Source organism: Panthera tigris, chromosome X (genome assembly GCF_018350195.1).
Source record: "Panthera tigris isolate Pti1 chromosome X, P.tigris_Pti1_mat1.1, whole genome shotgun sequence".
NCBI classification, from domain to species: Eukaryota; Metazoa; Chordata; class Mammalia; order Carnivora; family Felidae; genus Panthera; species Panthera tigris.
The window spans coordinates 9,417,463-9,431,018 of record NC_056677.1 but is presented as its reverse complement, the minus strand read 5'-3'; positions in this window follow the sequence as shown (position 1 = coordinate 9,431,018).

The following is a 13,556-nucleotide window of genomic DNA, read 5'->3' as shown; positions in this document are numbered from 1 at the left end:
TGACCTCATATTATTGGGATTTGGGGGATTCTTGGGATTATTCATGTAATTGGGATGTTTCATCTGGGTCCATGTGCTTTTCTTTAAACTCCTGAATCCGCCTGTTTACCCAAAAGTTGTCCAAAGCACCCATTCTGGCAGCATTTTCCATTCTTCCTGGGGACGTGTATGTGCTCTATTATTAAAAAAGAAAAGAACAACCCAGCCCTCCTTGCAGTGAGTTGTTATCTCTGTGTTTTACAGTTAATTACCATGGCAATGAGATTTATGCTCATACTCAACCGTATGTCTAAAATTTTTACTGAATGAGTCTGCTAATGTAATTATTTTTAAACTCTCCTAATAACATTTTCTACTAACAATATTGCTGTAATTTTTAGGTCCTTAAACTTTTTTTCTCAGAGACAAGCTATATACATGTTCTTTTCAGCGGGAAAGTGGCCTCTTGTCAGCAGGGCAGGACCATGGTTCTTTGGTAACAAAACCGATGCACTCTCGAAGGCAGCAGAAGTGAGTGAAAGCCCCTGGTCTCTGAGTATGTTAATGGTCAGGGGTTTGGAAGCTAGGGTGGAGTCCTCACAAACTATGACTTCGATGCTGCCAGGGAGAAACAATATGTAGGCTGGGGCAACCAACAACATCGTGGTTGGCTCAGCCCTTTGATGAGTTACTAGGCTTAGATGCTGAGGGGAAACAAGGAGAAATGTAACATGGGGACCATGGAAAATCATCGTGAGTCGCAGACTGCCCGGAAAGCTGTCACTGGTAAATGTACAGGCTTCAAAGATCAGCTATAGACGATTTTATTGAAGTGTGAACACTTTGTCTCCCAAGCCCCTTTATCCTTGACCCAAAGGACCCAGGGTGTTGTGAGGAAACCTTGGTGTTTTGCAGGTTTCTCAACCTTGGCGCTCCTGACACGTGGGCTGGGTAAGCCTTTGTGACGGTGCCGTCCTGTTCACCGTAGGACGTTTAGCAACATCCCAGGCCTCTACCCACTAGATGCCAATAGCACCCATTCGCCAGTCGTGACAACCAAGTGTCTCCAGTCATTGCCAAGTGTCCCCTAAGGCGTAAAATCACACCAGACTGAGAACGGCTTGTCTGAACAAACCCCTGTTCCTTTCCTCTATGTGGGCCTCTCCTCAGGGCTTTTCCGGCTTCCTCACAGAATGGCTGTACAGTTCCAAGAAGGAGTGTTCCAAGAAGATAAGCCTCAATGAGCAAGACCTTCACAAGCCTCTAGTATTATCTTATTTGCTAATGTCCCATTGGCCAAAGCAAGTCACGTGGCCAAACTAGCATCAGTAGGGTATGGGACAGCATACAGGCATCAATACTAGGTCCAATGGTCCACCAGTGCTCAACCACAGTGCACTGCTTGGACAGAATGTGAACTTGAGAGAGCCTTCAGGAAAATGGGACACATATACAAAGACTCAAGACTCAGGATGAAGAGAACATATGCCATGTGTATATGTGGTCTCAGATTTGGGGCAGTTGGACGATATTCATTATTCTAACATAAAATGTTAGCGCAGAATATAAGAATGATAAGCGATTTCCATTGTTGGCTTCTACCTTCACTGACTCATCAGTAGGGCTGATATGAGCAAACACCGATTTGACTTTGCGAACCGTTTTCACATCCTGTATTCCACACATCATTTTGCCGAGATCTCTGAATATAGAAAGAGCTCTAAATATTTGCAGACATGAACAGACACTTCTCCAAGGAAGACATCCAGATGGCCAACCGACACATGAAAAAATGCTCAACATTACCCATCATCAGGAAAATACAAATCAAAACCACAATGAGATATCACCTTACACCTGTCAGAATGGCTAACATTCACAACTCAGGCAACAACAGATGTTGGCGAGGATGTGGAGAAAGAGGATTTCTTTTGCACTGCTGGTGGGAATGCAAACTGGTGCAGCCACTGTGGAAAACAGCATGGAGGTTCCTCAAAAAGCTAAAAATAGAACGACCCTACGACCCAGCAATGGCACTACTAGGCATTTATCCATGGGATACAGGTGTGCTGTTTCGAAGGGACACAGGCACCCCCATGTTTATAGCAGCACTATCCACAATAGCCAAAGTATGGAAAGAGCCCAAATGTCCATCGATGGATGAATGGATAAAGAAAATGTGGTATATATATACAATGGAGTATTACTCAGCAATCAAAAAGAATGAAATCTTGCCATTTGCAACTACGTGGATGGAACTGGAGGGTATTATGCTAAGTGAAATGAGTCAATCAGAGAAACACAAAAATCCTATGACTTCACTCATATGAGGACTTTAAGAAACAAAACAGATGAACATAAGGGAAGGGAAACAATATAAAAACAGGGAGGGGGACAAAACAGAAGAGACTCATAAATATGGAGAACAAACTGAGGGTTGCTGGAGGGGGGAGGGGGGACGGGCTTAATGGGTCAGGGGCATTAAAGATAGCTACTCCTGAAATCATTGTTTCACTATGTGCTAAATAATTTGGATGTAAATTTAAAAAAATAAAAAATAAAGTTAAAAAGAAGAAAAAATATATACATATATGTTTTTTCCATCTATTACCTATTTATGACCTTTGATTTTTTTCTATTAAATTATTGCATTTTAAATATATAAGCCTTCTTTGTATGTAAGGGCCAATTATCTCTTACCCATCATATAAGCTATGAATATGTAACCTTAGTCTGTCATTTAAAAAATTAGTTATGAAAAAAAAAAAGATAAGACAAATGTTGATGAGGATGTAGAGAACCTAGAACCTTCACACAATGCTGGCGGGAATTTAAAATGGCGCCCCTGCTTTGGAAAACCATCTGGCAGTTCCTCAAACAGTTAATCATAGAATTACCATGTGACCCAGCAACTTGACTCCTAGGGGCAGAGCCCAGAATCGAAAACAGGTACTCAAGTAAATAGTCTGCATGAACGTTCATAGAGTACAATTCGTGATAGTCAAAAGAAACAAACAACACCGATGTCCAAGAACCGACGAGTGGCCAAACAAAATGTGACCTGCCCACACAATAGAATATCACTCAGCCATGAGGTTCTACTGCAATGCTGTGACATGGGTGAACCTTAAAAACAGTACGCCGAGTGAAAGAGGCCGGTTACCACGAAGGACCACATGTCGCGTGATTCCGTTTTCGGAACAGGCAATACACTAAAAGCCATTGAATTTTACACTTTAAATGGGTGAACTGAACAGACGTAAGTGATATCACAGTAAGAGCTGCTAAATAAAAAAGATAAGGACATTTTTCTTCATGATTCCAACACTGTGATCATATCTGCCATATTAACATGTCAGACATTGTCTAACAAATTATTATGTCTAAGATATATTGAGATCGATCACTGCTTTAAGGTGGTGACAGCCTGATTTCTCCATAATAAGGCTTTCTACTCTGCAAAATGCCAGTTTTCTAGTTCTATCATCCGTTACTGTCTACAAACATTAGCTGGAGCTCCTCAGCAAAGAAAAGCTAAAAAAACGAAACATAAATAAATAATTAAAAAACAAAAAAAGAGCTTTCCTTCACCCTCTGGGGCTACTTTGTTATCCCAAAATACAGTTTGTACTGGAGAAGCAAGATAAAAATTTCATTTTCTTCCCTTTATCAATTTGCAACCATCCGTGGAATGATAATTGCCTAAAATGTACCAAATACATAGAAATCAATGAGTCTATGATGGTAGTCAACTAAATGAAAACCAGAACAAAACAAACAAAAGTAAATTGCCCTTGAATCCAGTGGTCATTAAGGAGTAAGCTTTCTGTTTTTTATATTTTTATTTTTATTTTTGAGACGGTGGAGAGAGGGGCAGAAAGAGAGAGAGAAAGAGAATCTAAAGCAGGCTCTACCCTCAGCGCGGAGCTAGACGCGGGGCTCGATCTCACGATTGACAGAGGTGAAATCAAGAGTTGGATGCTTACCTGACTGAGCCACCCAGGCGGCCCAAGAGTAAGTTTTCTTTAGAGGCAAGGTGAAGGTGGAATTAGCTGATTTCTTGAGTAATTGCACGGCATTTGATGCCTTCCAGAGGAATGCCCTTTCCATGTAGGTCGGATCCGTCACTTCTGGAAATTCGATCAGAGATAAAGACTCTGGTGTCCTCAGTGAGCTTAAGAGAGCTAGATCCAGCATACATTATTCAAGCAGCCAGGGTGGAGCTGGGAGCGTGAGGGAGTTTTACAACAGTGGAGCTAGAAGTTTCTTAAATGGGACACGGCATTTGCAATGTTGTGAGAAGGTGGGCTAATGTTCTGATGATAGGAGTAACATAAAGTAAGTTCAGTTAAACTGAGCTTCGTATCAGCATGAGCCAAAGTGACAGAGAAGTGGGGGGGGGGGGGGTCTAAATTAAGTAGGGCCCAGTAAGAGCACGTCGTGGCAAATCCTTTCTAGAATCAGGGAGCCACTGAGAGAAGGAATAATGATATTGTACCTGTCTGTAACACCACATGGCAGGCCTTCAAACTAAGGAACAGAGAGGTTAGGGAACTTGCCCAAGGCCACACAGCTACACAGTAGAGCCGGGCAGCTTTTCCTATTTATTGCCTCTTAAGTCACTCCATTGTGTAAATGGGAGCAGTTGAAGAAGGCTTTCCATTTTAGATCACTCGGTGCACAAAAAGAGTACTTCTTCTCCATGACCATGTTTTCCGCTCCTAAGTAATCTCAGTAACACCATTTTGATAAGGATTGTCCCACCCACCCGACATTTTTTGGAACGTTGTCGGAATGCCTTCCAAGCACGATCCTGGGCTTTCTTGTCCTCTTTGTCCTTTTTATAAGCTCTCCTTACGGTCATCTAGGTCCATGACCGAATCCTGATGATGACTTAACATGTTTATATCCCCAGCTCCGACCCCTCTCTCCAGGGCTAGACTTGAACATCCAAATCCACGGCACGGGTTGGCAAACTAATCCTGTTCATGGCCTGTTTTGTAAATAAAGTTTTGCACATTCACCCACTTACCCGTTGTCTACGGCTGCTCTGTGCCACCAGGACAGAGTTGAGGAGTTGGCCAGAAATCATGTGGCTCTAAAGGGTAAATATTTACTACTTGGCTCTTTACAGAAGAAGCTGGGCCTCTCCAATGAGAAGCATTTTTTTCCTCCAGTGCCACTGAGATATAATTGACCTAGAACTTCTGTATGTTTAAGGTGCACAAAGTGCTAACGCCTCTATCACGTCACGTAATTACCATTCTGTTTTGTGGTAACAACAATTAAGATCCACTCTCTTAGCCACTTTCAAGTATATAAGACAGTGTTATTAACTAGAATCACGATGCTGTACATTTGATTCCCAGGGCTCATTCATCTTATAATTGGAAGTCTGTACCCTTTGAGCAACATGTCTCCATTTCCCCCCACAGTCCCTGGTAACCACCACTCTACTCTGTGTCGTTCTGAGTTCGGCTCATTTAGTTAGTTAGTAAGCTCTTTGCCCAATGTGGGGTTTGAACTCACGACCCCGACATCAAGGGTCTCATGCTTTTCCAACTGAGCCGGCCATGTACCTCTTTCGGTTTTTTAGATTCCACATATAAGTGAGATCATACAGGGGCGCCTGGGTGGCTCGGTCGGTTGAGCACCCAACTCTTGATTTCGGCTCAGGTTATGATCCTAGGGTCATAGGATCAAGCCCCACATCGGGCTCTGAGCCAAGGGTGGAACCTGCTTGGGATTCGTTCTCTCTCTTCCTCTGGCCCTCTACCCTGCTCACACGTGCTTTCTCTCTCTCTCTCTCTCTAAAATAAATAATAATAATAGTAATAATAAGTGAGATTGCACAGTATTTGCCTTTCTCAGTGGCTTATTCCACTTCACATAATGCCCTCAAGATCCATCCATGTTGTGTGTGTGTGTGTGTGTGTGTGTGCTTTCCATTTAGCTGTTGACTCAATGCTTCTCCTCCCAACAACCCATTCTTCCCTCAGTACACAGCACCACTAACTATCCAGTTGAGTCAAAAATATGTAAATCATCCTTGATCCTGACCTTCCCGCTGCTTTGTATGTGCTGAGGCTGTTGGTTCCGTTTGCAAAGTCTCCATCCAAGCCTGTTCTCTTCTCTCCACCTCCATGGTCACCAGCCACCCTGGGCTTGGACCTCCTCTACAACATTTTCAGTATCTTAGCCTCCTCCCGTCCCTTTCCATACAGCAGTCAGAAAGAGTTTTTTTTTTTTTTTTAATCAAAGCTAATTGTATAATGTCACCCTCCTGCTTAAAACCCGCCTATGGCTTCCCACGGTACTTGGAACTGGCCCATGTCTAATCTGCCAGCTTCATATGCCCTTCCCTCCCTGACCGTCAGCCTCTCTAGTCTCCTGCCTAAAACGCAAACCTTCCGGCCACAGGACCTTTGCACATGCGCCTTCCTCTCTCAGAGAGCTCTTTCCACTGGCTCCTCCATCACAGGCTTGGCTCCTTTGATCTCTTGGTGCCAGCTTATAAATGTCATTTCTTTAATCTCCCCTCAAACCACAAGTCTCCTTCCTCCCCCCAGCCCAACTCCGGTGTCTCTTTTTCTCATCGCCGCCTGCGGTAACTGCCGTCATAGCGTTTATCTTAATCTGTAGCTGTCATTTGTTGCTTTTATGCGCATGTTGACTCCGTGTGCCCCTAGACTGTAAGCAGCACAGAGTCAGAGATTGGGTCCATCTTGGTCACAGCTTTGTCCTCAAAGTCCAGCATAGGAGTTGGCCAGATAGCAGCTGTGTGTCCACAGACCTTCAGTTACGGACACTGTCATGTAACTGTCATTTTATTCAATGTATCATGATATATTATTCTTTGGGGTGTTTTGTTTTGTTTTTTGTTTTTGTTTTTTGTTTTTTGTTTTTTGTTTTTGTTTTTGTTTTTTGTTTTTGGTTTTGGTTTTTTTTGCCTCCAACCACTTAAAAATGTAAGAACCATTCTTAGCTCCAAGGCCGTGCAGAGGCATTTGGTCATAAGTGGTTTGCAAGCCCCTCATCTAGCACATTCCTTGGCAGATTCTCACAACTTTTTCCTTCTTTCCTTTTTTTGGCAATAAAGAAGACGTGCCGGGCAGAACTTAAAAATGAGAAATGTTCTCCAACCAATACTCCTTAAATGTGCATCCCGAGAGGGCACAGCACCTGGTTAAATAAAAATGCGGTTCTCTTGCAGTTGACCCGTTCAGTATAGACAGAAACCAAAAGCCCCTTCAGAGTTTGGCATCTTCCTAAGGATCCACTTTCCTCTACGCTGTGCAGACACAGCCACTCTCATAAACACTCCAGTAATAAAATAGGAAGTAATATCAAGCGACCCCTAGAAACTTCTTAGATCGTAGACGACAAATAACAAAACACATCCATCTGATCATTGTATCATAAGGGACACACACCCCCCCCCCCAAAATCTTTCTAGTTCTACCATTGGCTTTCTGTCCCCCTGGATCCTGAATTGCCCCAACCTTTTCTTCTCTTTCTCCAGAACACTAAGATCCTTTTCCTTGGAGGAGTGGGTCGCGACCATGAGAACAGCACCCCCATCAGCAGTATACGTGTTCTTGCTGGTGCTGGTTTCATTCTTTTTTTAAATTGTTTTAAAGTTTATTTATTTATTTTGAGAGAGTGTGTGTATGTGCGCGGGGGAGGGGCAGAGCGAGAGAGAAGGCTATCAGTGAAGAGCCCGATGTGGGGCTTGAACTCACCAACCTGAGCTGAAACCAAGTCGGACCCTCAACCGACTGACCCCCCAGGTACTCTGTGCTTGTTGTACTCTTGCCTCGGTCCCTTACGCCACCATGGTCAGTTCCCACTGCCTTCCAAGTCATCAGGGCTGTGAAGGCAACACAATTTCTCTTTCTTGTCCCGTCCTAAAGCTCTTTTGTTCCTCGGGCTCAGAGGTGTCCGTTAAAAAGACACAAAGTGTTTATGCCACCTAATTAATTCGGCAAACGTAGTGGGGAAATGTTGAAATCCACGGTTCTTCATGTTTGCCAAAAAACATTATTTGAGGGGCCCCTGGGTGGCTTAGTCGTTTGAGCGTCCGACCCTTGGTTTCAGCTCCGGTGGTGATCTCACGGTTTCGTGAGTTCGAGCCCCACGACGGGTTCCGTGCTGGCATTGCGGAGCCTGCTTGGGATTCTCTCGCTCTCCCTCTCTCTCTGCCCCTCCTCCGCTCACACTGTCTCTCTCAAAATAAATAAATAAACTTGAAAAATTATTTTCAAAGATAGTGTTTCTTTTTTACAAAGAAAACGAATAATTTTTGAAACCTTTTTCTTTTTCTCCAGCATAGAACTCTAAAGGGGGAGAAAGAGTTCGGAATGTACTTTCTGAAGATTTATCATATGTAACAATTTGAATTACAAGGACAGCTTCTTAACAAAAATAAAACTGTTCATTTCTCTGAATGCCAACTCATGACAACTGTCTACATATCAGTTCTCCAAAACACGATGTGATTTTCTTGATCTTTTAAAAGAAGAATGATGTGACCTTCTTCAGCCTTGAAAAAAGCCTCAGCTCAAGTGTCTTTGGGGAAAAAGCCATGCTTAGTAAATTATTAACCCCACTGGCACTCCTTCAAGGTTACACGATCTTAGGTAAGAGACAGACTGTAGCCGCGACCAGGGATTTTAGTGCAAACACACTCCTCTGGAATATTTAGACCCTTATAAGGTGCTTGAATTCAGTCCATAACATACATTTAATAAACACTCCTATTGAGTGAAATACAAAGCATTAGGCATACATCATTTCAGTTTAATATAGAAAAAGGTTGCTCATTAATTCCTTCATTAATGGAAACCCCAGAGGGAACATGAGTCCCTACTGCGTGCAACATTCTTTCACCTGGAGACATTTAGCTCTTTCCCCAAGCCCACTGGCTCTGGCCAGACAGCACAGATGAGAAAACTGAGGCTCAGAGAAGGTTAGTAAGGCATCCGAGGTTAGTGGTGGGCAACACTTTGAACTCCTTTCTGTCTTCTGTTTCTACATTTGATTTTTAAATATTTTTTTAAGTCTATGTATTTGACAGAGAGAGACAGAGAGAGAGAGAGAGAGAGAGAGAGAGCAGGGGAGGGGCAGAGAGAGAGGGAGAGAGAGAATCCCAAGCAGGCTCCAAGCTGTCAGTGCAGAGCCCGACACGGGGCTTGATCCCACGAACCGTGAGATCGTGACCTGAGCCGAAATCAAGAGCCAGACACCCAGCCACCTGAGCCACCCAGGCGCCTCCTTTTTATATGTTGAAACACGGAAAATGATTGCTCAGTCTTCAATCTTGGATAGGGTGAGCTCGCCTTTGGGACCCAGTGGGACTCCAGACATCTGATAATAGCCACAGGTGAATAAATATATCTACAACTACAGTGGGAAGAAAATTAATATAAAAATCAATACATACATAAAATTATAAATGTGCTCCCTGTATACTCTGAATAAATGAAACTATACCAACCCCTAACTATTTACCCAGTCATCTAAGCGCTAGCATAATGCTCATTAGACATTCTAATAATTTCTAAATCATTCCTGATTTTTTTGTTTGTTTGACACAACTCTGACCAGCTAAATGATGCTTCTAGAGGTCTGAGTGGTGATTTCACACAAGGAACCACCTCGAACTCATCTAGTGCTGTTCCCCTTACATGGATGTTATTAGGGCCCCAATCCCAGATCTTGGATTCGTTGCAGCCCAGGGACCACCATGCTGGGTGCCCCGGATCTCAGGTGGCAGAGCCTGTGAATACCACAGCTTTCCACACGGCGTGGACCCGAACTCTGGCTCTGCAGACCACGGGGCCACCAATACCCCTTGCTGCAGCCTTCTGGGCACCCCCACCCCAATGCCATCACCAGGTACCCGATACCAGCACCGCCCCCACATCCCATTGCCCGCCTTCGAAACTGCCAATAAGCTCTGTTATCTGGTGACTCCTTATCTAATCAGCAGAAAATACATGTTAACGGCAGCCACATTCTTCTCGGCACTGAATTCACTCTCAGCTTCTGATGACCCAACAGCAAACGGATGAAAACATTTTTTCAGCTGCTGTTCCCAGTTGGGATATTAATACGTTTAATATCTCTACAATCTACAGAGTCACACCGCTGCTATGATGATGACCTTCCACTCACCAGTTTGTATTCGAAGGCCACTTATTCACTATTTTCACTACGACTAGCAGTCACTATTTTGCCATTTGCCAATCAGTAGACACATATGTCAATGTCAGGTTGAAACTTACGAAATTGCTGATATGCAACCATTTCGACCGGACGGTTCTAACAACTCGAATGGCAGTACTGGGTGTACCTGTGGGACACGTTCCCTGATTTAGATAAATTTGCTTGTCTCTTGGCCACTGGTTCTCGAACAGGGGCAGTTCAGTCCCCCCCGGGAGACGCGTGAAAATGTCTGGAGACGGTTCTGTTTCCTGCAACTTGCGGGCTATTACTGGCATCTAGCATCTGTTTCATCTTGACTAGGACCCACCTTACAGTTTTCATTAACTTGGCATGGAAAATCATAGGCTAGGAAATGGGTAGACCACAAACGGATAAAGAAATCTTACCGTGATTATAAAACGATATTTGGAACCCCTGGCTGGCTCAGTCGGTGGAGCATGTGACTCTTGATCTCAGGGTCATGAGTTCAAATCCCACATTAGCTGCGGAGACTACTTAAAAAAAACGGGGCACCTGGGGTGCCTGGGTGGCTCAGTCAGTTGAGCGTCCGACTTCAGCTGAGGTCATGATCTTGCAGCTTGTGAGTTCGAGCCCCGCGTCGGGCTCTGTGTTGACGGCTCAGAGCCTGGAGCCTGCTTCTGATTCTGTCTCCCTATCTCTCCGCTCCTCCCCTATTCACACTCTGTCTCTCTCTCTCTCTCAAAAATAAATAAACATTAAAAAAAAAAAAAACAGGGCACCTGGGTGGCTCCCTCAGTTAACCATCCGACTCTTGATTTCGGCTCAGGCCACGATCTCACAGTTGGTGAGTTTGACCCCTGCATCAGGCTCTGTGCTGACAGTGTGGAGCCTGCTTGGGATTCTCTCTCGCTGCCCCTCTTCTGCTTGTTCTCACTCTCTCTCTCTCAAAAATAAATCAGTAAACATTAAAAAAAAAAAACAACGATGTTTAAGTAAAGAGATAACAAATGAATGATGCCATTGTCTACTGTCCACACAGAATCCGGGTCTATAACAGCTGGCCTTCATGTTTTTTCAGACTTTTCACCAAAATCCTCCCCTAACAGACCCTCTGCCCCACCCACAATGGTTTACCTGCTTGTGTTAAGATATCTTGTTTTTTCTGGAATTTTTACCTTAGCCCATGCCTGAACTCGGCCGTGTTTTCACTCTTACTTCCTACTTACTTGCTACACTTACCACGGGTGATGTTCCCGGACACCGCGGTTGTTCAATCGGTGTATTACGAATGAACTAATCGAACATATTTCACACATGTTATTTTATGTAGTTTCTTTCAAAATGAAGTCTGGGGGCACCTGGGTGGCTCAGTTCAGCATCTGGCTCTCGATTTTGGCTCAGGTCACGATCTCAGCATCAGCAGGCTGAGCGTGGGGCCTGCTTAAGAGTCTCTCCCTCTGCGCTGTCTCTTAAAAAATAAAAATCCAGAGATCTGAAGCTCTGGTCCTACTCTGGCATCGACCCACAATTGTTTACCCCCTAGTCAAGGCTAGTGCCTTTCTGGTCCGTTTGTCATTATGCCATGCCCTAGTCGCACATTTCCATCCCTGTCTTGGCTCCCGCAGGCGGCTGGGCTGATTCTCCTTGTCTACCTCTAAGCCTTAGGACCCATTTAAATTAAAGGACAAATAGCTACCCGGCTCCGATTATCCTGGACCTGCAGCTCGGGACGCGCGTGCATCTGGAGAATTTAATCATCGTCCCGGGGAGGCAGTGTGCTTTTACTGTTGAAGGAAAAACAACAACAACAAAGAGTGTTTTGAATAGGTCTGTATAAATGTTGCCTTAATGTGGAGGCGATTGTTAAGTAGGTGATTCTGCACCGTCTGAACCGACCTTGGCAGCTGGGCTGAGGTGGGGGGCATGGAGATCCACGCTGACGAGTAGATGTGCTCCCGATGACACAGGATCTGTTCCCACCCGCCTTGCACTTTCAGGGCGTTAAATGTAATCGCAATTTCGAAACAAATAACGCATCGCTAAGAACAAAAGTAACAGAATTGTCTCCATTTCGGTTTTTGCTTCAGATAACCTTGGTTGGCTATCTTTCTTTCCCTTCCGACTCAAGGCAGGTTTAGCTCCACTCCCCAAGTAGCAGTTACTTCGGAAATATATTTTCATTTTTTAATTTAGGAAAGAAACCCCCAGGAAAGCATTTCATGATCTTGAATTAAATTTTTTTTTTTAACGTTTATTTATTTTTGAGACAGAGAGAGACAGAGCATGAACGGGGGAGGGCCAGAGAGAGGGAGACACAGAATCCGAAACAGGCTCCAGGCTCCGAGCTGTCAGCACAGAGCCCGACGCAGGGCTTGAACTCACAGACCGCGAGATGATGACCTGACCTGAAGTTGGCCGCTTAACCGACTGAGCCACCCAGGCGCCCCTCATGATCTTGAACTAAAGATCACTATATGCGAATCACACCTTTAACTGTCTTATTAAACTAGGGCTTTAGTCCAGTTACGTTATGAGATACCAGAATTCAGAAAAAAACACCGGGGAAACTCCTCAAGAGGGAAATAAGGTTTTCCTAGAAGTTCTTCTTTCCATAGCCTCCACACCTTTTCACGAAGGAGAACAATTTTAATCATTCCTTCTATTAGAATGATGAATAATAAAACAGCCGGTCACGTTGTGCTGTCCAGCTTCCTGCGGGAAACAAAACGATCAACCTCTTATTTATCGTATTTGACTATAATATATATTAAGCCCAGATTATGCTTTCTCCAAGCACTGGGCTAAGTGTTTGCGTTTCTTATTCCAATTAATCTTCACAAAGCCGAAGAAGTAGGAGTCCCTATCCCCATTTTGCAGATGAATAAGGGAGGAAGACACTGACAGATGACACGTGGCAGAGCTTGGGTTTGAACTCGGGTGCATCCGGTCTCCCAAGCCTGGCAACTGAAGCATCGCGTGCACTGTCCCTGCCTGCTGCTCCGGCTTGGTGTCCCGCAATTCCCACGCGCGAAGAGAAAAGCCAGCAAAAGCATGTTTCTGTCCCCGTTTCCATGAGCAGGAAGCGGGGGTCTCTTGCTTCCCCAGTGTCTGGCTCATAACCAGGTCGCAGAGGCTCGGAGTTAGAAATGCGCAAAACCGAACCTACGAGATTCCAAAGACCCGGGGGATTTGGAAGAACTTACGTTAGCATGGAGTGGGTATGATTCCCCAGAGACGCGTGATGGGGGGGACCCCCAGACTTCGGATTCGACAAGACAGCTTTTGACGTTTACCGAACATCTAGTGGCCAGAGGAACCACTGGCTAGAAGCTGTGATTCCCAGCTGAGAGAGGCTCACACTTACAGGTAAACCCATTTCAAAGGCCACT